Consider the following 27739-nt stretch of genomic DNA (forward strand, 5'->3'; position numbering starts at 1 on the left):
AACACCTGCGCCCCAACGCGCTGAAGCCGGCAGAGCATGCGGTGAGCCGGCTGGAGGCGGGCTTGAATCGCCAGGAGCTGCTCCTCCAGCGACCGGCGAGCGTCCGACGCGATCTCGGCGCCAGCCTGCCTTTGTGCCTCGCGGTGGGCCTCGACGACTTGGTTGGTGGCAGTAGAGTAGCCAGGGAAGTACTGTGCGCAAGAAAGAAAGAGAAAGAAAATAAAAGCACCAAGTCAGAAAATGAGCCAAACGGCAAGCGGCAAGCAAGGACGAAGAAGAGGGCGGCCTACCGTCAACCAAGTCTTCGATCTGGCCGTAGCCATTGATCATCGATTGCCTCGCTTCGGCCCAGCTTGCCGCCTCCGTCTCATATTCGGCTTGGAGGGCGGCCTCGCTGTCCTGCACCGCCTTCAGGGCCGGCTTGTGGCTCTTCTCCTGGTCGGCCAGCCTCTTGGCCAGGCGGTCATGCTCCTGGGCCAAGGCGTCAAATTCGGCCTCCTTAGTGCGGAGGGCAGCCTGAGTCCCACCCAGCTGCTCCCTCAGTCTGGCGTTGGCCGCTGCAGGCATGGCAGAAAAGAAAGAAGCAATAAGGAAGAAGTCATCAAGGAAGATCCGACCCGACTGCTCAGCAGTCAGCCCGAATCTCGGGGACTACACCCAGTGGGTGCGCTGACGCGCCCCCACATGAGATAAAGGACGAAGCACTTACCCTGGCTCTCAGATAGGTCAGCATTCTTCTGGGTCAGCTCCCGAGCCTGGGAGTTGAAGGTAGCCACGCGGAGGTTGTGGTAGTCCTGCAAGTCAGGCAGAGGAGCGAATGAGAACAAGATAGCAAAACAAAGCCCGCTAAGAAGTTCCAAGCCGCCTGCTCAGCAGCCAACTCGGAACTCGGGGACTACACCCAGTGGGTGCGCTGACGCGCCCCCACGGAAGAAACCAAGATCAAAAAAGCAAAAATAGGAAGACTAACCCGAATGGCCGCTCGCGTCGCAAGGAACTCATCGTTGTATTTCCTCAGCGCCGCAGCCTGGGACTGAAGCCGGTTCCGGACGTCCTGCGCCGCCACGTTCACCACGGCCGTCCCTCCACCCAGCGTCCACCCCGAGCTGGCGCTGGCTGCCTCCACGTCCCGGGCCGACGAGCCGATGGCGACTGGACCACCAGGTCCGTCCTCGCGGCCGGCTCGCCCCCGGCCAATTGCGCAGGCGGCACGTTAGGCCGGCTGCCTTGAGCCGCCCCAGTCGGCGGGGCCGGTGCCGCCTCCCTCTCCGGGACGATGACGTCGTCCTCCCTCTCCAACCCGGCTGGTCACGGCCGGCTTCCTCCGGCGGGGGCTCTAGGGCCTCGGGCACCGCAACACGCAGAGGGGTGACGAGCAAGGCCCCCTCCGCTGTTGTCGCGGCCACCGCCTCCGCTTGGGCCTTGGCCGCTGCATCGGCGCGCGCCTTCGCCGCCTCCTCATCCTCCTGTGCCGCCTTGGTGGCAGCCGCCCTCAACTCCTCTGCCTCCTGCTCCTCCCGCGCCTCCCGCGCATTTCGCTCCGTCGCCGCCTGAAGCTCGGCGCGGTGGTCCAAGCGGCGGGTGCTCCCAGATCCTCCCGTCGATCCAACGACGGAGGCGGCAGCAACCCGCTCGAGCGAAAGTGGAGCCCTGATTTTCGAGAAAGGACAAGGATTTAGAAATCACCAAGAAAAGAAGAAAGAATGTACAAAGGAATATACACTTATGCCAACACCGTCTACGGCTGCTTCACCACCTTGCGGAAGCAGGCCGCCTTCGCGGCCGCCTCATCCCGCCTGGTCGCCGCCGCCCCGCCCTTGGGCTTCTTCGGCCGACTGCCGAACAAGCCCGACGCGGCCCGGCGCTTTCGCCCGCCGCCCCGGGCAGGCGGCGCGGCGCAGGAACCCGCGCCGTGGCCGGGCGCCGGCTGGCGGCGTGGGATGATTTCCGCCTCGTCATCATCCGGCCAGTCGTCGAAGCTGGCTCCAAGCCCGGAGCCACCTGCCTCACCGCCGGCTTCGCCGCCACCCGCCTCGGTGTTTTCATCCATGGCGGCCGCCCCCAAGTCGTGGTCTTCCAGGTCATGCTCCGCCCGGTCGGGGAGGAATCGGCGCCCCGTCTCCGACCCGGTTGTCGGTCGAAGGAGAGGGCTCTGCCAAGGCGTGCCGACTGGTCAGAGTCGGCGAAGAGCAACTCGGCGACAAAACTAAGAGAAGAAAGGGAAAAAGAGAACATACCGTGGGCGGCGGATGTGCACGGGAATATGGCTCCTTGCCAAACTGCCACTCTGCAGAGAGCTTGCAGTTCGCAAGATAATTCACCATATGGGCCACCTCTTCATGCGGCATGTCCTTGGTGCACATCCGACTCGGATCGAGTTGGCCGCTCATCTGACAGATCAGGTGAGGGCGGCTCTGAAGCGGAAGCACCCGGCGCGCGACGAAGGCGGCCAGCAAGTCGGATCCAACCAGGCCCTCCGACTGGATCATCACCCGCAGTCGGGCGACGGCCGTGGCTCCAGCCTGCGACAGCGTCACGGCCCGAGAGGACCACTGGGGCCGCCTCCCAGCCGGCGGGCCGGCTACGTAAGCCGGCAAGTTGACGTAGTCGCCTTGTGGGGCGACGTTCTTCACGTAGAAATATGACTTCTGCCAGAGCTTCACCGACTGGATTAACGTGATGACGGGGAAGGGGTTGTCGGCCGCCGGCCTCCGCATCGCGATGAAGGCGTCGCTCTGGGCTGGCGCGCCCTGCATGCGGGTGCCCAGCTTTGATTGGAAGAACTCCCCCAGAGCTCGAGGGTGGGGAGAACGCCAAGAAAGCCTTCGCACAAGGTGACGAAGGTGGACAGCAGCACCACCGTGTTCGGAGTGAGGTGGTGCGACTGGAGTTGATAGAATTCGAGGAAGGAGCGGAAGAAAGCGCTCGCCGGCAAGCCGATGCCGCGCAGGAAGTGCGAGCGGAAGACTACCCGCTCGCCTTCCTCCGGCGTCGGCGTGATCTCCTTCGCAGGTGCAAGACGGACCCGCACCTGGTCCGCGCCGGGCAACCGCCGCGTTTTGCGGAAGAACTCGATGTGGTCCATATGGACGTTGGAGCCGTCCCAGTCCCCGCCGTACTGCATGGTGGCGAGAAGCTAACAAGGAAGAGTGCGGCGGCGGAGAAAGCACGGCCCTGCGGCGGCAAAGCTGCAGGGTGGAGTGAAGATTGATGGGATGGCGCGGCGGCGAGGCGCTGCTGCGAGAGAAAGCATCAGGAAGAAGATGGCGGAGAGGAGAGGAGCGTGCGAGCGTCTGCCGCTTCCCCTCCTACCCCTACTTACGGCCTCGTGCGGCGTAGCCGAGGAGACGAGGCGTGGGGAGGAACATGGGATTAACTGCGCCCACTCCCCCACGCCCCGCGATTACTGCGCCCTAACGGCGTGCGGAAACTGCCGCTGGAAGACGTGCGGACAACTTTGGGCCACAAAGAATCCGCGCCTGGGCCCAGGCGTTGGAGTGGTGGGCCCTCGGCCTGCGGCGACGTCTTATCGTGCGCGTGGGTTCGCAGGCTCTTTTCAGCCAAGGGACGCCACGTGGTTCGCAGGCGGCGAGTGACCGGCCCATGGCCCGGTGCACGCGCCAACAGACTCCCGCCTTCCGACTGTAAATTTTTTGCCAAGACGGCAGGCCCAACCGAAACCGGCTCCCAGCTGATGGCTCGTCAAGATAAGAAGCTGACCGAGCTTCTCGACCTCCTCTCAGCCTCGAAGCCCAACCAGCTTCGGGGACTACTGTCGGAGTAAATGGCCACGGGTAGCCTAACCTACTCCCCCTGGATCTTTGAAAAATTATCGGGCCATTCAAGCCTTCAAGCATACAAAGCATATGGCTGCCTTCCCCCGGCCGGCTATCCCCAGGGCCGACTTCCAAAAGCCGGCCATGAGGAAAGCCGACTCCCAGAAGCTGGCCATGAAGAAAGCCGACTCCGAGAAGCCGGCCATGAAGAAAGCCGGCTCCCAGAAGCCGGCCAAGACTGCACCCACTAAAGACTGTACCCACATAACGGCGATAGGATGGGGCGTGTCCGCAGGACAGCACACTGCCCCTGAATCCCGGAACAGGCATGGCTACAGGGCGCCGTACGGGCCAGCCATCCCCCGTCGGGCGTGGCACTGTTGCCGTGTTGACCTCGATGTCACCCATGACAGGCGCCAGTACGGCCAGTAGGCGGCGGGCCCCTTTTGCCAGAGAGACATCCGAAGCCGGCCTGGCCTCCTCTAGTCGGCCAGGGGTGTGGCCGGCTCCTAACAGCCGGCTACCTCCCTCCCTCGAAACATGTGCCTCATTAAGGAGACAAGACGAGGTAAGGCTATAGTGAGAGCCCGCAAGGCGGCGGCACTGTAGCCACGCTTACCTCAACAAAGCTCTCGTCATCAGTGGCGAGGCAACAGTAACCAGCCGCCGACAAAGCCCCCAAGCGGTGGGGCCGGCCTGTCGGCCAAGAGGCCGGCAGCCGGCAGGACCTACCAGTCGGCGGGCCCCAATGACCGGCGGAGAAGTCGGCGTGCATAGACTGTAATGCCCACGATGCGGCTATATCTCCCACGTGTCGAGGCACGACTTAGAGGCATTACCGCATTGTGGTTTTGTCGCAAGAAGGGTCATCTTCACACAATCCCATGTAATGAACAAGAATGGGATAACGAGAGTTGGCTTACAATCTCCACTTCACACAATACATAAATATAATTTATACATCAACCAAAATCCACACATAGACCGACTACGGTCAAGATCCAAATGAAAATAAGATAACCCCAAATGCTAGATCCCCGATCGTCCCAACTGGGCTCCACTACTGATCATCAGGAAAAGACACATAGTAACGACCACGTTCCTCATCGAACTCCCACTTGAGGTCGATCTCATCATCTGCACTGGCATCGTCGGCACCTGCAACTGTTTTGGTAGAATCTGGGAGTCACGAGGACTCAGCAATCTCACACCCGCGAGATCAAGACTATTTAAGCTTATAGGAATGGATCATGTAATGAGGTGGAGCTGCAGCAGGCACTAAGCATATATGGTGGCTAACATACGCAAATGAGAGCGAGAAGAGAAGCAACGGAATGGTCGTCAACTAGTAATGACCAAGAAGTGATCCTGAACTCCTACTTACGTCATACATAACTCAAACCGTGTTCACTTCCCGGACTCCGCCGAGAAGAGACCGTCACGGCTACACACACGGTTGATGTATTTTAATTAAGTAAAGTGACAAGTTCTCTACAACCGGACATTAACAAATTCCCATCTGCCTCATAATCGCGGGCACGGCTTTCGAAGGATAATACCCTGCAGGGGTGTCCCAACTTAGCCCATCATAAGCTCTCACGGTCAACGAAGGATAACCTTCTCCCGGAAAGACCCGATCAGTCTCGGAATCCCGGTTTACAAGACATTTCGACAATGGTAAAACAAGACCAGCAAAGCCCCCGAATGTGCCGACAAATCTCGATAGGAGCTGCACATATCTCGTTCTCAAGGCACAACGGATGAGCCAGACGTCGGGTTGGCATAGACCCTGGTTGCCCAGGGGGCGCCGGACATCGCTCGGTTTGGGCCAGCACTCGAAAGAGCACTGGTCCGGGGGTTTAAAATAAAGATGACCCTCGGGCTCGCGAAAACCCGGGGGAAAAGGCTTAGGTGGGAAATGGTAAAACCAAGGTTGGGCCTTGCTAGAGGAGTTTTATTCAAGGCGAACTATGAAGGGGGTCCCATAAATCACCCGACCGCGTAAGGAACGCAAACTCAAGGAACATAATACCGGTATGAAGGAAACTAGGACGGCAAGAGTGGAACAAAACACCAGGCATAAGGCCGAGCCTTACACCTTTTACCAAATATATAGATGCATAAATTAAATAAGAGATATTGTGATATCCCAAAATATCCATGTTCCAACATGGAACCAACTTCAACTTCACCTGCAACTAGCAACGCTATAAGAAGGGCTGAGCAAAAGCGGTAACTTAGCCAAACAACGGTTTGCTAGGAAAAGATGGTTAGGGGCTGACATGCAATATGGGAGGCATGATATAGCAAGTGGTAGGTAGCGCAGCATGGCAATAGAACGAACAACTAGCAAAGCAAAGATAGAAGTGATTTCGAGGGTGTGGTCATCTTGCCTGCAAGGTTCTCAGAGTTGTCGAAAGCTTGATCCTCGTAAGCGTACTCAACAGGTTCCTCGTTCATGAACTCGTCTCCCAGCTCTATTCACAACAAGAACACAAGCAACGGAACCACAATCAATCACGGAAAATGCACAAGCAACATGATGCAATACATGAATGATATGCAAGATATGATATGCGATGCATATGCGTGCTCCGGAAGGGAAATGATGAACAAGGCAGTAACTTGGCAAACCAAGCATGCCACTGGAAAGATGAGATGCTTTCGGTCGAAATCGATATAAAGATCACTGGAAACGGATGCACGGTTTGCAAATGGCAACTAAAACAAGAATGACACTAATCTGCGATTAACAGCATGATAGCACTTAGAATGCAACAAGTAACTATGCTATAACACTCCAGTATAGCAACAAAGCATATGGCAGTAATCTACAGGAGATTCTCGACAAAAGATGAACACTGAGCTACGGCTAGAACACAACATAACAAGCTCAAACAAGCATGAAAAAAGTGCAAAAGATATCAGGTTCACAGACTTGGTGAAATTACTGGACATGGCTGAATCAGTATCAGGTAGCAATGTTCAGAGCACGAAGTCAACATGCTACAGGAACTTAACATAGCAAAACAAGGCATGGCATGCATCTACTAAATGCATATGACAAAAGTCCCTTACTGACCATAAGCCAAAAAGGACCAGAAGATATGATGGAAACCATGTAAACATAGCAAGTTTCGTTAATAGGTTTCAGACTTGGCAGAAAACAGAGCATGGCAGAAACAATAATATGAAGGCATCGTGGTGAGCTTGATGCACTCACCACAAGGAAATGCATGACAAAACAAGCATACCTACAGCAAGATGGAATATTTATGAAGCTATCCATGGCAAGAGCAAATACATAGCATGAACGGATCAACTACAACAACCTTGGCAAAATTGACTAACACGTAAACAATCTGCCAGAAATATTTTATAGCAAAAGTAGAGCAAGATAGAGTCATGCTATGGCACTCCATAATTGCAAACAAAGGCATGAGTGGATCAATTACAATAATATCTATAAAACATCCTTAATGAACATCTCCAAAAGGAGCATAGATCTCTCTGTAGACTCATGGATACATAGCAACAAAATAACAGCAGACAAAGACTCGGTAAATTTACTAAGTCCCTGAAATCAGAAACATTACGGAGCCTAGTTTGCATGCTTGTGCTAGTCACCACAGAGATCACAAAAATACATGGCATACACCTCTGTAAAGATGGCATGGCATAAATCAAAACACATGTAGAGCTCATGCCCATAAGCTGCACATATCAAATGCAACAAAAATAACAAAACCTCAAGTTCTGATAAGTAACAGCAGTTAACAGCAACTAGCACTCTTGCATCAAGATGGACTCAAATGAACATGGTGCAATGGAACAAAATGAAGAGCATCTCAAGACGAACAATTCGATATATTACACGCACAAAACGGAGCTATATGCAGAGAGTTATGATGCAATGAAATGGTGCATGTACTGTCAAAATTTCAGGACAGAGATTATTTCGAGGAAGGAGAAGAAAAGTCAACCCGTGGCTTTCTCAGATCGGATCGGGCCGAGCTCGCCGGCGATGGAGCTGGCCGGAGCAGGGAGACGGCGGCGAGGGGAAGGATGACGCGGCATGGCTCCGGCGTCCGTAGCTCGGGGAGGGGCGCGGGGAGGCGCGGCGGAGGGGACGCGAGGCGGCGGCGGGGAAGCCGTGGCGACGGGCGGCGGTGGGCGCGGGCCCGCCGGAACAGCAGCGATGGCGCGCGGCGGCGGCGGCGGCGAGGCGCCGGTGGAACGGCGGCGGAGGCACGGGGGCGCTGGAGGGAGACGGCGGCGGGGCGCGCGGGCTCGGGGACGAGCTCGGGGGCCCGACGCAGGCCTGGCCGGGCCGCAGGCGGAGGAGAGAGAGCGTCGGTGGAGGCTGACGTGGCGCCCTCTGGTTGGTCGGGCGTGGCGGCGGATTTCGTCCGGCCGGACCGGACACGTCCGGCGGCGGAGAGGGAGCGGGGCTAGGGTTGATCTGCGAAATATTTCAGGAGGGGAGGTGTATATATAGGTAGAGGGAGCTAGGAGACTCCAAACGGAGTGCGGTTTTCGCCCACACGATCGTGATCGAACGACCTAGAGCATGGGGGTGAGTTTGCTGGGTTTTGGGATGGTTAGAGAGGGGTTTTGCTGCAACACACAAAAGGACTTTGCGGTTGCCCGGTTAACCGTTGGAGTACCAAACGACCTCCAAATGGAACGAAACTTGACCGGTGGTCTACCGGTGGTATACCAAGGCCACTAGACAAGCCTCGGTCCATTCCGAGAACGTTCAACACCCGCTCACGAAAAGAAACAAAAGGGGTGCTGTCATGGAATTGTCACGGCAGATGTCCTCGTGCAAGGACTTAGTCGTGGAGCCATCGCAGCTAGGAAGCTTAAAGGGGTTAAACGGGACAAGGAACACGAGGGTTATACTGGTTCAGCCCCTTACAGTGAAGGTAAAAGCCTACGTCCAGTTGAGGGTGTATTGATTAGGGTTTCGACGACCAGGAGCTAAACCGTCCTGCCTGGTTATCGATTTGGTCTTGCTTGTCCTGAACCGCCGTCGGGTCGTCCCTTTATATAGAGAGGTTGACGCCCCGCGGCTCTCAGAGTTCCGGCCGGCTTATAACAGTATCCGGCTCGGACTCTTATCTATTCTTGCCTTACACTACAAGTTTCACCATAACGGCGGTTATCACTACGGGCCTTAAGCCATCTCCGGGTCTTTAAGCCCATTATTCACCCGCCGTCTTCAAGTTTGGTACTGGGCTTCACGTGATGACCATTATGAGTAACCCGGCCCCTCCTGGGCGGGCGACTCTAATGGTTATATCCTCAACATTAGGCCCCAGATTGATTTGAACCGGTTCATGTCAATCTTCAATCCCTTTGAGAGAAAATCTTCCGGCTTATTTTTGTGCGAAGGTTGTAACGCGCCGTGATGTCATCTTCTGGATTCCTGGTAACCCGCCATGACGTCATCTTCCATTAAGTTCATTTTTTTTATTCTGTCATATCCCAACGGATCTTATCTTTATGGCTACCCCGAAAATCGAGGCGTTTTCGTGGCATGATAATCACGTCGTGGCCTCCTCGTTTCTCGCGCCCATTTATCAGCCGTGCCTTATAAATAGGCCCCGCCCATAAGCCTTCGTTCACTCCTCCCTTCATTGTCTTCCTCCTCTGACGCCCGAGAGCTCGAACTCCGCCGCCGCCGCCGCGTCCCATGTCTTCCTCAACCCTGGCCGCTGCATCACCCTGACCTGGTCCAGAGAAACGGCGGTGACCTCCGCATCTCATCAGCGCCAGTAAGTCCTTGCACCTCCCTACCGTAGATCCGCATTTAGGGTTCTGTCATTCTTCCCTATTCTTCGCTGTTCATCTCAAGTTCTTCACAGTTCTGCCACCGAGGCTCCCTTTGATCTAAAAACGGTGTAGACTCCCTGCGGTAGTAGTTTCTCACTCATTTTTATGCTAGTAGATCCCCTTGGTCCGCAAAAAGACCTCGTTCTGAACCCATGAACTTCTCTGTATCAGCTTTCTAGGTCTAGAAATTTTTCCTTTCTAGACGATCGTCTGATCCAAAATAATTACTGCGATCTGTGAAACTTGTTTGTGCCTCACTTAGTCAAAAATTGCATCTGGTAGCTATGGCGGCTCATACTTCCGGCTTAAAAGAGGCCATGCGCTGTGAAATTTTCGGCTCATTTATGATAGAGTTTTAGACAACTTGAATTACTCACGATGCCCACAGCGGCTTAAATAACCCGACACAATTAGCCATATGTCATTAGGCCCCTTCATAAGCCGCCATCTTGAATACTGAATTGTAAACTTCCTCCGGCTTATAGTTGAACCGGACATTTCCTTTTGTCATAAGCTTTCGTTTTTCACGATGCCGCCCAAGGCTCCCAAGGCACCCATCACGTGCAACTGGATGAGATCCAATGTTACTGATGATACTTTAGCTAATTTCGTGAAGACGGGTTATCTGCCAAAAAAGGAGGTCGTGTCTTATCGGGCCCCTGACCCGTCCGAAGAAAGACCTCAACCAAGAGACGGAGAGGTGGTGATATTTGCTGATCACATGAGCCGGGGCTTTGCACCTCCCGGCTCAAAATTCTTTAGAGATGATCTGAACTTCTTCGATCTGCGGCCGCAAGACATAGGACCCAATTCTGTGTCAAATATTTGCAACTTTCAAGTATTCTGCGAAGTATATCTTGGAGAAGAGCCCAGCCTACTGCTCTTTAGGGAGCTGTTTTATCTGAACCGCCAGAACGAGTGTGCCAACGGGCCTAGCTTGGAACTTGGCGGAATCTCCATTCAACGACAGAGAGATTGCCTCTTTCCTTATGCTGAACCGCCAAGCCACCCAAAGGACTGGAACCAGACATGGTTCTACTGCCAGGATACTTCTCCGGCTGATGAGAACCCTCTGCCCGGCTTTCGTGCCCTGCGTCTGGAGCCAAATCACCCCCTGCCAGACAAAATATCTCAAGCTGAGCGCCAACCACTGATCCCCACCATCAACAAGATTAAGGCTCTCCTGGGAAATGGCCTCAACGGCATTAATCTGGTCCGGGTCTGGTTTTCTTGGCGGGTGATTCCCTTGAGCCGCCGCCCCGGCTTAATGTGTGATTATACAGGCCGGAAGGATGATCCTCTGCGGCACAGCCCCAACGACCTACCTGAGGACGTCGTCGACGACATGACCAAGTCCCTCTTGAACGAAAGCTTAGCAGACTGCGGGAGGACCGGCTTAAGCCCCTTCTGCCAAGCTAACCCGGCTCCGGCGGTAAGCTACCAATCTGAGTACTTTACTTTCCATTTTCACAATTTTCATTTTAACTTCAAGGAAACCTTTGTTGCATTTTTTCAGGCCAATGACAAGTTCTGGAAGGCCAGGTATGACCATGAGGTTGCGAAAAAAGCCAGGAAGGCTAAAAAAGCCGCTAGGAGAGCCGCCCCCCGCAAGAAGGGGAGTAAGCCTAGCGCCTCAGAGCTACTTCACTTGGATGATAGCTCCGAGTCAGATGTAGCCCTTGATTCTTCAGGCTCTTCTGTTTTCAACCACCTTATTGACACTGATTATCAGCAGGATGATACCGGAGCGAGTAACCCGGTGATTGAAGAGGTAACTATACTTTCCTCCGACTCGGAGCCCTTGCCAAGGCTGAAAGTCCGAAGAGTAACCCGGAAAGTAAGATTTTCCCATCCTTTAGCTTATCAATATCCTCAAATTCTTTTGAAGCAGCAGATTCATGAGAGCCGGAGACAAAACCAGGCCAACAAGGATGCAGACCTCTCCTCCGGCTTACCTGAAGCATCAAGGAAGTGCCGGACCGAGGTTATCTCCAACTTATATCCTCTTCATCCTTTGGGGGGCATCACACATCAACCACTCAAATCTTCTGATTCAAATTATCAGGAAACTTTACCTTCCTCCGGTGACTCCATGCAATCTAACTTGCCGGCTTTCAAGACTGCACCCGGGTAATGACGATCATCTTATTTGGTGCTTCATCTTACTCATGTTTTTGCACTAACCTTTTGACTTTCAGCGCACAAACAAAGCTCAGCAAGAGGGCAAAGAAAAGTCACCCGGTCGAAGAGCCGGTCTTGAATGAACCAGAGGCTTCTGCTCATGAGCCGCCGTCTGCCTCAGCCCCTGAAACCACCGCTCCAACTAACGAGCAAGTCATAGAGGGTTCTAATAACCCGGAGATCCCCAGCCCAGCTCAACCGGTCGATGACCCGGACGTTGTGATCACCCGGACGGAGTTTGTCGAGCCGGGGAGACCCACTGTGCTGGCTAAATGCTCTGCCAAGGAAGAGCTGCTAGAGCGCCGCAGGGCCAGGCTGGATATCACCAACTATGCTAACTTGAGCATTGGAGATATCGTCTCCGGCTATATTAATCAGGTACACAACAACCGGGACCTGGAGATTGACATGGTAAAGCAGATACAGCAAAAATCTGAGGTATAACTCTCTTGCTTACTCCATAGTCATCCTTACCATGCTAGCCCCCAAGTCTATTGCTTATGATAGAATACGTTGTAGACTTAACTTCCGGCTTACCTTCATGAACCGGCAATTATAAATAGAATCTTTCAGCATACATTAGCCCCCAAGTGCCAAGTGTCTTTGCTTGCAAAGTGCTTGGGACTTTAATGTTGCATGATAATCACTCACACTGTAACCCGGAATTTGTACAGGTTGCCTGCAAGAAATTTGAATCTGAAATCTCTGAGCTGAAGAACCGCCTGAAGACTCAGGAAACTGAGACCCGGAAGGCCAATGCCAAATTTGAATTCAGTGTTGCTGCACAGGAAAAACTGAAGAAGAAATTTGAAACAGAAAGAAAGACTTGGGCCGAGGAGAAAACTGCCTTGCTCAGCCGGGCCGAACAAGCAGAGGCTCCTCTGACTGAGAGAACCGCCGAACTCTCCGGCTTAAAACGCCATGTGTCACAGATGGTCTCCGCAATCTTCGGTGAGTCATTCTGCCAGCCTTTAACAAGTTTACATTCTTTATGTCTTATAAGTCCCACCATTGCCATTCAGCTCACCTGACTTTGTTAAATAGGTCCCAGAAGCTCCAACCTTAATCAGAATGTTCTGACCAAGCTGAAGGCCGTGTACACCTTGGTAGAGGAACTCTACACCGGGTCACAGCGAGCTTTAGCCGTTGTGGCCCTGTCCAATGAGGTTCCGACTCACCTGGCGGACGTACTCAGGCGGCTTGCCGTTCTTCCTCAGCGCTTCCAAGAGCTAAGACGGGCCTTTGCAAGAGCCGGAGCTATAGCTGCTCTGAGCCGGGCCAAGGCTTTCCTCCCGGAGCTAGACCCGGCCGACATCGCTCTTGGATACCCTAGCCTGAAGGAAGACGGGACCCCCTTCGACCAGAAAGACTTTGCCACTTGTGTGAAAAGCGTGCGCCCAGTGGCTACCATGATCGGGAACGATACAAATCTTACCAAGTATCAGCCGGGCTACGAGGCGGAGAATCAGAGGATCCCAACTCCACGCTATGAAGCAGTCAGCCTGATCCCGCCGACTCGTCAGCACACCTTCGCCCCAGAAGTTGACCCGGCCGGATTAATTGATGATGAGGCTCAATTTGAAGCTTTGAGCGGCATTGACTGGAAATCATCAACCTTCCAGGTCATGGGAACAGCCGGAGGAGCGGAGAGGGATGAGCCGGAAGGTTCGACCCAACAAGCCCCTTGATTTTTTAGGCGGCTCATGGTTACACTTTAAAACAATGCCTCACCTTTTGGACTCGGGGAGTCTTGTAATAGAGTAGGACAAATACTTAATTTTGTCGCGCCATCGTGCACGTGTTGAATGCTTAACTCCATTGAAGCTGCTTCTTTATATTCCTCCGGGTTATGTTTGATCATTTACTTTCCTTAAGCTTAAAGAGCTGTCTTTAATTGTCCTGCATAGGAAAACAAATCACAAGTCTCTAGGCGGCTTACTGCATGGAGAATCACATGTTCTACATATAACCTGGAATATAAATCAAGGTCATAAGAGACCGGCTCTCGATTATATCTTTGAGATAACCATAAGAGCACACCTGCCAACCTTCAAGTACACTGCCGGTTTATGCAACCCGAATAATGAGGTTGAGAACGCAAGTCCGGCTCAACAGCATCGATAATGCTTATTGTGTGCTATCAAATTTAAGCCGGCAGAGTAAGAACCGCCCGTGCACACGGTTGATATGATCAAAAGAACTTATTGCAAACCAAAAGATCAAAATTTAGGGGCTCCTGGTTCGAATACGACCAGAGAACCGTCCCAAAGGGGTTAAGCTAAGATTCGAATGCGATCATATAGCCCCCAGTGGGTTTGGCGTTGCCGATCAAGAGGGTACTGACAGCTATGTTCTCTTTGGTTCGAATACGACCTATGTTTGAATAGGAAGCCCCCAAATGATCTTGAGAGTTGTTTAACGACGCTGATTCAAATACGATCCACGTCGGTTCCCAAAGGGGTTGAGCTATGATTCAAATATGATCAAGAAAAACTCCCCAATGAGCTCGGCAATTTGCCAATCAAGTGGGTATCGACAACTATGTTCTCTTAGGTTCGAATACAACCTATGTTTGAACAGGAAGCCCCCAAGTGATCATATTGTTAACGGCTAGATTCGAATACGATCATAAGCCGGATCCACCTCCAAGTGACCATGTGATGTTGTAATGGAAATAACACGTTTACCTTTGGAGGAGAAAAAGGACAGAGGTCCTGCTTTATTATTTATCATAATATATACATGGCTATAGAAATATGTACATTATGAGAGCCGGTGGCTCAAGTGTAATAAGGCCGAAGCTGAGCTATGTTCCAGGGCCGACGGGTCTCTTCCTCCGACTTGCGTGAATCTTTGTGCTCCCGAACATCAATAAGGTAGTATGACCCGTTGTGCAAGTTCTTGCTGACCACAAAGGGCCCTTCCCAAGGCGGGGATAACTTGTGTGCATCTGTTTGATCTTGGATGAGCCGGAGAACCAGATCACCTTCCTGGAAGACCCGGGATTTAACCCGGCGGCTGTGATAACGGCGCAAGTCTTGTTGGTAAATCGCCGAGCGAGCTGCTGCCACATCACGCTATTCGTCCAACAAGTCAAGAGCATCTTGGCGTGCCCGCTCATTATCCGCCTCAACATAAGCCGCCACTCGAGGCGAGTCATGACGGATGTCACTAGGGAGGACTGCTTCCGCTCCATAAACCATGAAGAAAGGCGTGTAACCCATAGATCTGTTAGGAGTAGTATTGATGCTCCATAACACGGAGGGTAACTCCTCCACCCAACAACCCGGCGTCCGTTGCAAAGGGACCAAAAGCCGGGGCTTGATGCCCTTCAAAATCTCCTGATTAGCTCTCTCAGCTTGACCATTGGATTGAGGGTGAGCAACTGAGGAAACATCAAGTCGAATATGCTCTCGTTGACAAAACTCCTCCATGGCACCTTTAGACAGATTGGTACCATTGTCAGTTCTAATGCTATGTGGAAAACCAAAGCGAAATATCACCCTTTTCATGAACTGAACCACTGTGGCCGCGTCACACTTGCTAACTGGCTCTGCCTCAACCCACTTTGTGAACTTGTGAACTGCCACTAATAGGTGGGTCTTCTTATCCTTGGACCTTTTAAAAGGCCCAACCATATCAAGCCCCCAGACCGCAAATGGCCAAGTAATTGGAATCATCCTCAACTCCTGAGCCGGCACATGAGCCCGTCGCGAGAACCTCTGACAACCGTCACATTTACTGACCAAGTCCTTCGCATCAGCATGAGCCGTCAGCCAATAAAAACCATGACGAAAAGCCTTGGCCACAAGGGATTTTGAGCCGGCATGATGGCCACAATCCCCCTCGTGAATCTCACGTAAGATTTCTTGACCCTCCTCAGGGGAAACACAACGCTGGAAAGTTCCAGTAACACTGCGACGATGCAGCTCGCCATTGATAATGACCATTGACTTAGACCGCCGGGTTATTTGTCTGGCCAAAGTTTCATCCTCAGGCAAATCTCCCCGGGTCATGTAAGCCAAGTATGGTACTGTCCAGTCTGGGGTAATGTGGAGAGCCGCCACCAACTGTGCCTCCGGGTCAGGAACAGCCAAGTCTTCCTCTGTAGGCAACTTGACAGAAGGGTTATGCAAAATGTCCAAGAAAGTATTAGGCGGCACCGGCTTTCGCTGAGAGCCCAGCCGGCTTAATGCATCAGCCGCCTCGTTCTTCCTGCGATCAATGTGCTCTACTTGGTAACCCTAAAAATGCCCAGCAATAGCATCAACTTCGCGGCGATAAGCCGCCATGAGAGGGTCCTTGGAATCCCACTTGCCTGACACTTGTTGGGCCACTAAATCTGAGTCGCCAAAGCACCTTACCCAGCTCAAGCTCATCTCCTTAGCCATCCGAAGACCATGGAGCAAGGCCTCGTACTCAGCTGCATTGTTGGTACAGGGAAACATTAACCGTAGCACATAGCAAAACTTGTCACCTCGAGGGTAAGCTAATACAACTCCAGCCCCCGAGCCCTCCAATTGCCTAGATCCGTCGAAGTGTATAGTCTAGTATGTATTATCCGGTTTCTCTTCAGGCATCTGCAGCTCTGTCCAATCATTGATGAAATCCACCAATGCTTGAGATTTGACAGCAGTGCGTGGCACGTATTTCACACCATGAGGCCCAAGTTCTATAGCCCACTTAGCCACTCTCCCTGTGGCTTCTCTGTTTTGGATGATATCTCCTAGGGGAGCAGAACTAGCCACAGTGATAGGGTGACCCTGGAAATAATGCTTAAGCTTCCGGCTTGCCATGAATACCCCATAAACAAGCTTCTGCCAATGTGGATACCGTTGCTTGGACTCAATGAGCACTTCACTGACGTAGTAAACTGGCCGCTGAACCGGATACTCCTTACCCTCTTCCTTGCGCTCCACCACCACAGCCACACTGACGGCTCGTGTGTTAGCTTCAACTCCTCTATTGCACAAACAGATTCAGCGTAAGCCGCGTCACCTTCCTCACACTCCAAGGATATCATTCGGCTGCCATGAACCGTAATGGTCCCATTGTGACCCGGCATCTTGAGCTGCAAATATACATCACACGGCCGTGCCATGAACTTGGCGTAAGCCGGCCGCCCAAATAGAGCATGATACGGGCTTCTTATCTTAACCACCTCAAAGGTTAATTTTTCCGCCCTGTAGTTGTACTCATCTCCAAAAGCCACTTCCAGCTCGATCTTACCAACTGGATACGCCGACTTACCCGGCACTACACCATGGAAAACAGTATTGGACTGGCTGAGATTCTTATCAATCAATCCCATACGGCGGAAAGTCTCATAATAGAGGATGTTGATGCTGCTGCCTCCGTCGATAAGCACTTTAGTGAATTTATATCCCCCCACCTGAGGAGCCGCCACCAGGGCCAGGTGACCCGGATTATCAACCCGGGGAGGGTGATCTTCCCTGCTCCACACAATAGGCTGCTCAAACCATCTTAAATAGCATGGAACCGCCGGCTCAACAGCATTCACAGCCCTCTTATGAAGCTTCTGATCTCGCTTGCACAGACTGGTGGTAAACACATGATACTGTGCACCATTGAGCTGCTTTGGATTGGTCTGGTATCCCCCTGCTGCTGCTGATGACCCTGGCCGGACTGCTGTTGATTAAAGCCCCCTTGAACATTCTGAAGATTGGAATTTGAGCCGCCGCCCGGGCCATGAAAGCCGCCGGCGCCTGAGCTGCCGCCCGGGCCATTGTTGCCATTAAAAGCATTGGAATTCTTAAAGGCCTTCATGATCGCGCAATCTTTCCATAGATGAGTAGCTGGCTTCTCCCTAGAGCCATGCCTTGGGCAAGGCTCATTCAATAACTGCTCCAGCGTCGGGCCTGACCCGCCGGCTCGGGGAGATGGCCTCCCCTTACGCCGCTGGTTGTTGCCTTGTGAGCTAGCGTTGGCCACAAACTCTATGCTGCCATCCGCCTTACGCTTGCTACCTCCTTGGCTCACCGGGTTATGCTGAGGACCCTTGCCATTGCCGTTCTTCTTTCCCTTCCCTGTCCTTTCATCATCCGACGCGGGGTCCTTGGTACTATCAGAGTCGGCGTACTTGACGAGAGCCGCCATCAGTGTACCCATATCATTGCAATCGTGCTTGAGCCGCCCGAGCTTCATTTTCAGGGGCAGGAAACGACAATTCTGCTCCAACATTAAGACTGCAGAGCCGCATCCATCTTATCAAATGAATGTATTATCTCTTTGACCCGGCGAACCCAATGGGTTGTAGACTCACCCTCCTGCTGCTTACAGTTAGTCAAATCCACAATTGACATAGACTGCCTACAGGTATCTTTGAAGTTTTGGATGAACCGGGCTTTTAGCTCAGCCCAAGACCCGATAGAATTCGGTGGCAGCCCTTTCAACCAAGTGCAGGCAGTCCCATCTAACATCATGGTGAAGTACTTGGCCATCGTCGCTTCACTGACCTCTAGCAACTCCGTAGCCATCTCGTAACTCTCGATCCATGCTCCGGGCTGCAAATCGGCTGTGTAATTAGGCACTTTCCTTGTCCCTTTGAAATCCTTGGGCAGACGTTCGTTACGGAGAGCCGGCACCAGACAAGGAACACCTCCAGTCCTCGTAGGTATACCCACGTCGATGGAAGCCGTCGGATAAGCCGGGGGTGGGTGGTAAGCCGTCAACTGAGGCACCTGCTCCGCCTCTTGCCGTGCTTTGTCTTGGTCTACCACGTGAAAGGCTCCGTTATGAGCCGGACCATGGCCTGGAGGAAAATCACGATGTCGGACGTTGCTAGAGCCGGTCGCTGAGACCATATGCCTGCTATAACTCGGGCTCCGGCCTGGACGAGGGGTTGAATGAATCCTGTCCCGGCTATATGAGTATGCCTCCTGTTGCGCCAGAGCCGTTTGAAGAAGCTCTCTGACCCGGCGGGTTTCAACCGCCGTCAGAGAGTTGCCCTCAATTGGGAGAGCCGCCAGTTGCGCCGCCGCGGCGACCATGTTTTCCAACGGGTTGGCATAATGACCCGGTGGTATTGGCACGTACTGAGGTGCGGTAGCGTTCACCCGGGGAGGCCCCATCACTTGGGGCTGAATTGGCGTTCCAGCCCCGGGCGCCAAGATCTCTGGCGGGTTACTAGGCCCTGCACCAGGCGTGTTGAAGAGGTTTTGAGGATCGTAAACCGGAGGGAGTCGAGATTGGGCCTTTTGATGCCTCCTTCTCCTGACCTCATTGGACGCGTTTTGATCCATCGTGAGCCGGAAATACTGTGCCTGAACCAGCTGAGTCTGGGCGTCGAGAGCCGCCCTCTGCAGCCATCCTGATCCCTTCCGCCGCCAGATCCTCCTTGGCTTTTGCTAGATCCAATTTTAACTGTGCCACCTCCGCGTCATGCTGAACTTGATCCGCCGGGGCAACCGTAGCGGTCAACAGGACCGTCATCTTGTCTGTGAGATCCATCAGCACCTGAGCAGGCGAGGGCACAGGCTTCCTGACCCGGCAGCGGGGTTTTGAACAGGTTGTGCGCCGGCCATGAAGATTCCAACCCGGCTCGGCGGCTCAAAGGGGTCCGGAATGCTGTCGCCATCGGAACAACCCCTGAGCCTGCCATCTTGAAGTAGATACAATGAGTTTGACTCATCCATAGACAACTCGCCGTCAGAGCCGGCGGCCGTCTCATCACCAGACCCGGATCCTTCAGAGAGTCCTCCATGGACACATCCCACGAAAGCATGCTTCAAGGCAGGTAGAGCCCGGGCGGGTCGTGCACGCTGAGCTGTCTCGATGAGATCGGCGCAGAGATCCGGCTCAGGGCCCGGCTCACCAATCTTGCCAATGAAGACATGGATTCCGCCGAAGGGGACCCTGTACCCGTACTCGATTGAGCCGGCGTCGGGGCCCCAGTTTGCATTGTCAATGTAGAGCTTGCCGCGACGACTCTTGGTCATCCGGCCCACAGCGTATCCCTTGAGCCCTTCGAAGCTGCCCTTCAAGAACTCAAATCCACCGTGCGCTGGCCCCACGGTGGGCGCCAACTGTCGTGGAATTGTCACGGCAGATGTCCTCGTGCAAGGACTTAGTCGTGGAGCCATCGCAGCTAGGAATCTTAAAGGGGTTAAACGGGACAAGGAACATGAGGGTATACTGGTTCAGCCCCTTACAGTGATGGTAAAGGCCTATGTCCAGTTGAGGGTGTATTGATTAGGGTTTCAACGACCAGGAGCTAAACCGTCCTGCCTGGTTATTGATTTGGTCTTGCTTGTCCTGAACCGCTGCCGGGTCGTCCCTTTATATAGAGAGGTTGACGCCCCGCGGCTCTCAGAGTTCCGGCCGGCTTATAACAGTATCCGGCTCGGACTCTTATGTATTCTTGCCTTACACTACAAGTTTCACCATAACGGCGGTTATCACTACGGGCCTTAAGCCATCTCCGGGTCTTTAAGCCCATTATTCACCAGCCATCTTCAAGTTTGGTACTGGGCTTCACGTGATGACCATTATGAGTAACCCGGCCCCTCTTGGGCGGGTGACTCTAATGGTTATATCCTCAACAGGTGCGCCGGAGGAGGTGGGAGTGCCGGATTGCAAAACGGACAACGGGGAAAATGCTCGGAAGCATGGGACGAACACGTATGCAAATGCAATGCACATGATGACATGATATGAGATGCATGACATGAACAAAATGCAAAACGAAAAACAAAACCCGACCACGAAGGGAATATCATAGCACATAGCCAAAAATGGCAAGAGTTGGAGTTACGAATATGGAAAGTTACATCCGGGGTGTTACATAGACGTTGACGGCTGGGACCCGTGCCCATCCGGATTACCATTGTACCCCTGGGGGTAGGCCTATATAAACCCCCCGGGACACCCATGCAAAGGGTTGATCTAAGAGAATTCCACACACCACATAGAGGGAAAAAGGAGAGCTAGCCTTGCCCTTCTTCTTCCTAAAGCCAAACAGCTCAAGGAGCGCTTGTAGCTACTTGTATTGGTCTAGTGATCATGCGGAGACCCCGCAGAGCAGGACTAGGGGTGTTATCTCCACGGAGAGCCCCGAACCTGGGTAAGATTCGCCGGCGTGCATGTCTTCGCCTCATCCCGTTTCCAGGCACCGGCGACGTTTTACTGGCTCCCACTATGATAAGCCATCCGTTGGCATATGTCGCACCTACCACCCGACACCTCCCCACTATATATAGGGGTGGAGGGGCTGGTTTCTTGCCCTCCAAGTCCAATGGGGCATTGGCAAAGGTGGGAGGAAAGAAATCCCATCCTTTCCCTTCTCCACCGATTGTTATCCCCCCTTTTAGGGATCTTGATCATATCCCTTTGGGATATGATCTTATTCCTTCTAAGGGGGATCTTGGTGCGCTTTGAGCACGGGTGTGGGGCTTTGCCCCCACTACCCACGTTCATGTGGGTCCCCCCATGCAGGTGGGCCCCACTCCGGAAACTTCTAGAACCTTCCTGGTACAATACCGAAAAATCCCGAACATTTTCGATGGCCAAAATAGGACTTCCCATATATAAATCTTTACCTTCGGACCATTCTGAAACTCCTCGTGACGTCCGGGATCTCATCTGAGACTCCGAACAACTTTCGGTAACCACATACTATTCCCATTACAACTCTACCGTCACCGAACCTTAAGTGTGTAGACCCTACGGGTTCGGGAACCATGCAGACATGACCGAGACATCTCTCCGGACAATAACCAATAGCGGTATATGGATACCCATATTGGCTCCCACATGTTCCACGATGATCTCATCGGATGAACCACGATGTTGGGGATTCAATCAATCCCGTGTACAATTCCCTTTGTCCATCGGTATGTTACTTGCCCGAGATTCGATCGTCGGTATCCCCATACCTCGTTCAATCTTGTTACCAGCAAGTCTCTTTACTCATTCCTTAACACATGATCCCATGACTAACTCCTTTAGTCACACTGAGCTCATTATGATGATGCATTACCGAGTGGGCCCAGAAATACCTCTCCATCATACGGAGTAACAACTCCCAATCTCGATTCGTGCCAACCCAACAGACACTTTTGGAGATTCCTGTAGTGCACCTTTATAGTCACCCAGTTACGTTGTGATGTTTGATACACCCAGAGCATTCCTACAGCATTCAGGAGTTGCACAATCTCATGGTCTAAGGAAATGATACTTGACATTAGAAAATCTCAAGCAAACGAACTACACGATCTTTTGCTATGCTTAGGATTGGGTCTTGTCCATCACATCATTCTCCTAATGATGTGATCCCGTTATCAACGACATCCAATGTCCATGGTCAGCAAACCATAACCATCTATTAATCAACGAGCTAGTCAACTAGAGGCTCACCAGGGATATGTTGTGGTCTATGTATTCACACATGTATTATAGTTTCCGGTTAATACAATTATAGCATGAACAATAGAGAATTATCATGAACAAGGAAATATAATAATAACTATTTTATTATTGCCTCTAGGGCATATTTCCAACATGACCTTGAACACTTGTGCTCATGATCATGGAAACAATGTAGAACTTTTCATGAAGATTCTCACCAACATAATTATCCCCTTGTACAAATCCATTGTATTGTAAAATTATTGTGCCAAGATTTGCCTTTAGGATGAGTAGATTGCTTGTTGGTATGTGCGGTGCAAAAACAGAAACTTTGGCTGTAGTGCACCATTTTACATTTTTTACTGGAACGTCAAAACTTTCTGAAACTTTTTGCACAGTATTTCTATGCAAAATATTTATTATGTCCTAATTTTTCAGTATTTATGGAATTACAGAAGTATGGTAGATGTTCAGATTGCTACGGACTGTCCTGTTTAAGACAAATTCTGTTTTTGATGCATTGTTTTGCTTGTTTTGATGAAACTATCGATTCTATCGGTGGTATAGGCCATGGAAAAGTTATATTACAGTATCTACAATGCAAAACAAAATATGAATTGGTTGGAACAGTACTTAAAGTAGTGATTTGCATTATTATACTAATGGATCTCCCGAGGTTTTTTTGAGTTTTGTGTGGATGAAGTGATCAAAGATCAAGGAGGTCCCGATATGAGAAGAAGGAGGAGAGGCAAGAGCTCAAGCTTGGGGATGCCCCGGAAGGCATCCCATCTTTCTTCAACAAGTATCGGTATGTTTTCGTCTTCGTTTCGTTCATGTGATATGTGTAAATCTTGGAGCGTCTTTTGTATTTAATTTTCACTTTTCTTTTATGCACCATGCTGGTATGAGATATTCCATGGTTGATTTACAGAATGCTCATTGCACTTCACGTGTATCTTTTGAGTATGGCTTTATAGAATGCTTCATGTGCTTCACTTATATCATTTGAAGTTTGGATTGCCTGTTTCTCTTCACATAGAAAACCGTTGTTTGAAGAATGCTCTTTTGCTTCACTTATATTAGAGCATGGTCTTTTATAGAAAGGATTAAACTCTCATGCTTCACTTAGATCTATTTAGAGAGTCAACAGGAATTGGTCAATTGCATGGTTAGTCATAAAATCCTACATAAAACTTATGGATCACTGAATATGATATGTTTGATTCCTCGCAATAGTTTTGCGATATAGAGATGATATATGTGGGAGGTACTAGTAAATGGTTGTGTTTAGTAAGAATATTGGTGTTAAGGTTTGTGATTCCCGAAGCATTCACGTATAGTCTCTCGTTATGCTATGAAGTTGGAGCATGATTTATTATTGATTGTCTTCCTTATGAGTGGCGGTCGGGGACGAGCGATGGTCTTTTCCTACCAATCTATCCCCCTAGGGGCATGCGTAGTAGTACTTTGCTTCGAGGGATAATAAACTTCTGCAATAAGTATATGAGTTCTTTATGACTAATGTGAGTCCATGGATTATACACACTCTTACGTTTCCACAATTTGCTAGCCTCTACGGTACCGTGCATTGCCCTTTCTCACATCGAGACGTGGTGCAAACTTCGCAGGTGCATCCAAACCCCGTGATATGATACGCTCTATCACACATAAGCCTTATTATATGTTCCTCAAAATAGCCACAATACCTACCTATTATGACTTTTCCATGGCCATTCCGAGATATATTGCCATGCAACTTCCATCGCTTCCGTTTGATAACTTGAACATTCATTGTCATATTGCTTTGCATGATCATGTAGCTGACATAGTGTTTGTGGCTCAGCCACCGTTCATCTTTTTTCATACATGTTACGCTAGATCATTGCACATCCTGGTACATTGCCAGAGGCATTCATATAGAGGCATATTTTGTCATAGGTATCGAGTTCTAATTTTTATTTCTTTTGAGTTATAAGTAAATAGAAGTGTGATGATCATCATTATTCATTTTTAGAGCAGTGCCCCAGTGAGGAAAGGATGATGGAGACTATGATTCCCCCACAAGTCGGGATGACACTCCGGACAATGAGAGAAAAAAATAAAAAAAATAAAAAAAGAAAGAAAAAGAAGATAAAAGAAAAAAATAAACAAAGAGAGAAGGGTCATTGTTAGTATCCTTTACCACACTTGTGCTTCAAAGTAGCACCATGTTTTTTGTATGGAGAGTCTCATATGTTGTCACTTTCATATACTAGTGGGAATTTTTCATTATAGGATTAGATGCACGCCCACTTAGTTTTCATATTGAGCTTTCATACACTTATAGCTCTTAGTGCATTCGTTGCATGGCAATCCCTACTCCTCACGTTGATATCAATCGATGGGCATCTTCATAGCCCGTTGGTTAGCCGCGTTGGTGTGAGACTTTCTTACTTTTTTTCTTCTTTATGTTTACCCCTATCATCATAATCTATTCCAACCGTAGTGATATATCCATGGCTTGCGCTCATGTATTGCGTGAGGGTTGAAAAAGCTGAAGCGCGTTAAAAAGTATGAACCAATTGCTCGGCTTATCATCGGGGTTGTGCATGATAAACTCTCATGCTTCACTTATATCTATTTAGAGAGTCAACGGGAATTGGTCATTTGCATGGTTAGTCATAAAATCCTACATAAAACTTGTGGATCACTGAATATGATATGTTTGATTCCTTGTAATAGTTTTGCGATATAGAGATGATAATATGTGGGAGGTACTAGTAAATGGTTGCGGTTAGTAAGAATACTGGTGTTAAGGTTTGTGATTCCCGAAGCATGCATGCATAGTCTCTCATTATGCTATGAAGTTGGAGCATGATTTATTATTGATTGTCTTCCTTATGAGTGGCGGTCGGGGTCGAGCGATGGTATTTTCCTACCAATCTATCCCCCTAGGGGCATGCATAGTAGTACTTTGCTTTGAGGGCTAATAAACTTCTGCAATAATTATATGAGTTCTTTATGACTAATGTGAGTCCATGGATTATACACACTCTTACCTTTCCGCAATTTGCTAGCCTCTACGGTACCGTGAATTGCCCTTTCTCACCTCAAGACGTGGGGCAAACTTCGTCGGTGCATCCAAACCCCGTGATATAATACGCTCTATCACAAATAAGCCTTATTATATCTTCCTCAAACCAGCCACCATACCTACCTATTATGGCCCTTCCATAGCTATCCCGAGATATATTGCCATGCAACTTCCACTGCCTCCGTTTTGATGACTCACTACAATAAAAAAGACACATCAGCGACATTTTGGGCCGAACGATTTTTTTTTCTATCATGCTTATGACACTTCTATGACGATAATTGTGACAAAACCCGGTATCATCATAGATGTGGTGGGCTCCTACTTCTATGACAAAAAATATGATAAAAATGGGCTTTTCGTCCTGGGCGGGCTAGAGACGCAGCTGCATGACATTCTTTGGGCCGTCCATGACGAAAAAAACATGGTAGAAGCGAGGGAGAGGAAAATATCGGGGAGTTCCCGGTTACAGTGGGTGGTCACGGCCGAGGGATGCACGGAGGTTTGCGCATTTCTCTCGTACACGTACGCGTATGTGTGCGAGGCATTGCGCTCTAACTGAACCCGAGCGAGGTGTTGGGCTCTAACTGAACCCGAGCGATTGCACTAGCTACGTTACTGAACCCCGATCGATCCCTTGCTATTAACTGAACCCGAGTGATTCCTTCGCTACTGCTGCTAACTGAAGCCGATCGATGCTGCCTCTTGATGAACAGTGAGCGTTGTTGGTGGGGTTGGATGAACAGTTCCCGAAGAAGGGGGGTGGATGAACACGACCCCGTGGTAGTAGAGGCCATTGCCGCTGGATGAACAGGACCCTGATCGAGCCAGTTGGGGGTGGATGAACAGGACCCCGTAGAGGGCTGGATGAACAGGACCCCGCGGAGGGCTGGTTGAACAGTAGCCGGTGGAGGGCTGGATGAACAGTAGCCCGTGGAAGGGTGGTTGAACAGGACCCCGTGGAGAGGGCTCGTTGATTACTAGCCAGTGGAGGAGCGGTGGAGGCTGGATGAACAGGAGCCCGTGGATGAACTATGGCTGGTGGAGGCAGGAGGGGAGACGACATGGATGAACAGTCGCAGGTGGAGGCTGGAGGAGGTCGACGGTGGATGAACAGTAGCCCGTGGAGGCAGTCGACGGTGGAGATGAATAGTATCCTGTGGAGTACCGTTTTGCGGTACACCACACCCCTCCCGATGAACAGGACCCCTGTTTCGACCGTAGTGCTCCAACACAAGTCCGTTTCCTCCGTTTTGCACTACGCCACACCCCTCCCGATCAACAGGGCCCCGTTTCGACCGTAGGAGGTTCAAGAGAAGTCTGTTTCCTCCATTTTGCGGTACGCCGAACCCCTCCCAATGAACAGGATCCCGTTTCGACCATGGCCGGTCGAACACAAGGCCGTTTCCTCCATTCTGCGGTTGGCTCCCGATGAACATGACGACGCAGTTTCTCCATTATGACCCAGCCATGTACACGAGCCCTGGCCGTACGTATGCGCGAGTAGGCGTTTGAGACCCCACCCGTATGTACGTACGTGGCCGTAGTTACTTTCTTGCACACTAGCTGGACGTACATGTACATGCTATGTGTGCGCCTCTACTACGACACGTGCCCTTCCTTACCCGGCCATGGTTCATGGCTGCAGCCTGCAGACAGACTGATCGACCCATATGTACATACACGTTCGCGACCAGAATGACAACTCTACGTACGCTTTGACCAGGTGGGTCCCGACTGTCAGGCACATCCTTGCGTGCGAAGGTGTAGCTGGTGGGTCCCAGCAGTTAGGGGGGAAACGTTTTTTCACGAAGTACGGTGGCCCGTCCGGTGGGTCCCAGCTACCAGGTGGAGGAATCATTATTTTCCACGTAATAAGGAGGCATTTCCTTGTGTGCGGCCGTGGACCCAGCTGTCAGCCTCTCCACGTACAGTCCACTTCCAATGGATGTCGTTCGTTGACCACGTTGACCACACTACACCAAGAGTACCAGGGCGGTGGACGACGACAAGGCCTAGGAAGGGGACGATGCGGAGCCGGGGAAGACGCGGCAGTGGATGCCCACGCGGAGAGGAGTACGAGGGTTCACTGGTTCGACTGTGGTGTGAGGCTGCCGTCGCCGCAGAATAATAGGGGGTGTGGGTGAGTAGAGGGATGGCCTGGCTAGCAGTGGGAGTAGTAGGGGTGGTGAGGCCTCCGCAGAATCATAGCCGACCATGGGAGGCAGGAGCACGCGGCACGACCGGCGCTGGTTTGGGCGGCTGGAGCAAGAAGACCAGAGGTTGAAGAAGCACTACGGCCGTTGTATGGACATCGTATGGTCACTGGAGCTAGAATCGTTCACATTGACTAAGTTGACAAAGCCCTCCGTCTCCGTCAACTTAGTAGGCCCACAAGTCAGCCTCCCACTATGGTGGGTCCCAGCTAGCAGGGGGAGTATTCATTTTTTGTGCGTAATAAGGAGGCACTTCATTGCGTGCGAAGATATAGTTGGTGGGTCCGACC

The sequence above is a fragment of the Triticum aestivum genome, chromosome 3D (assembly GCF_018294505.1).
Source record: "Triticum aestivum cultivar Chinese Spring chromosome 3D, IWGSC CS RefSeq v2.1, whole genome shotgun sequence".
NCBI lineage: Eukaryota > Viridiplantae > Streptophyta > Magnoliopsida > Poales > Poaceae > Triticum > Triticum aestivum.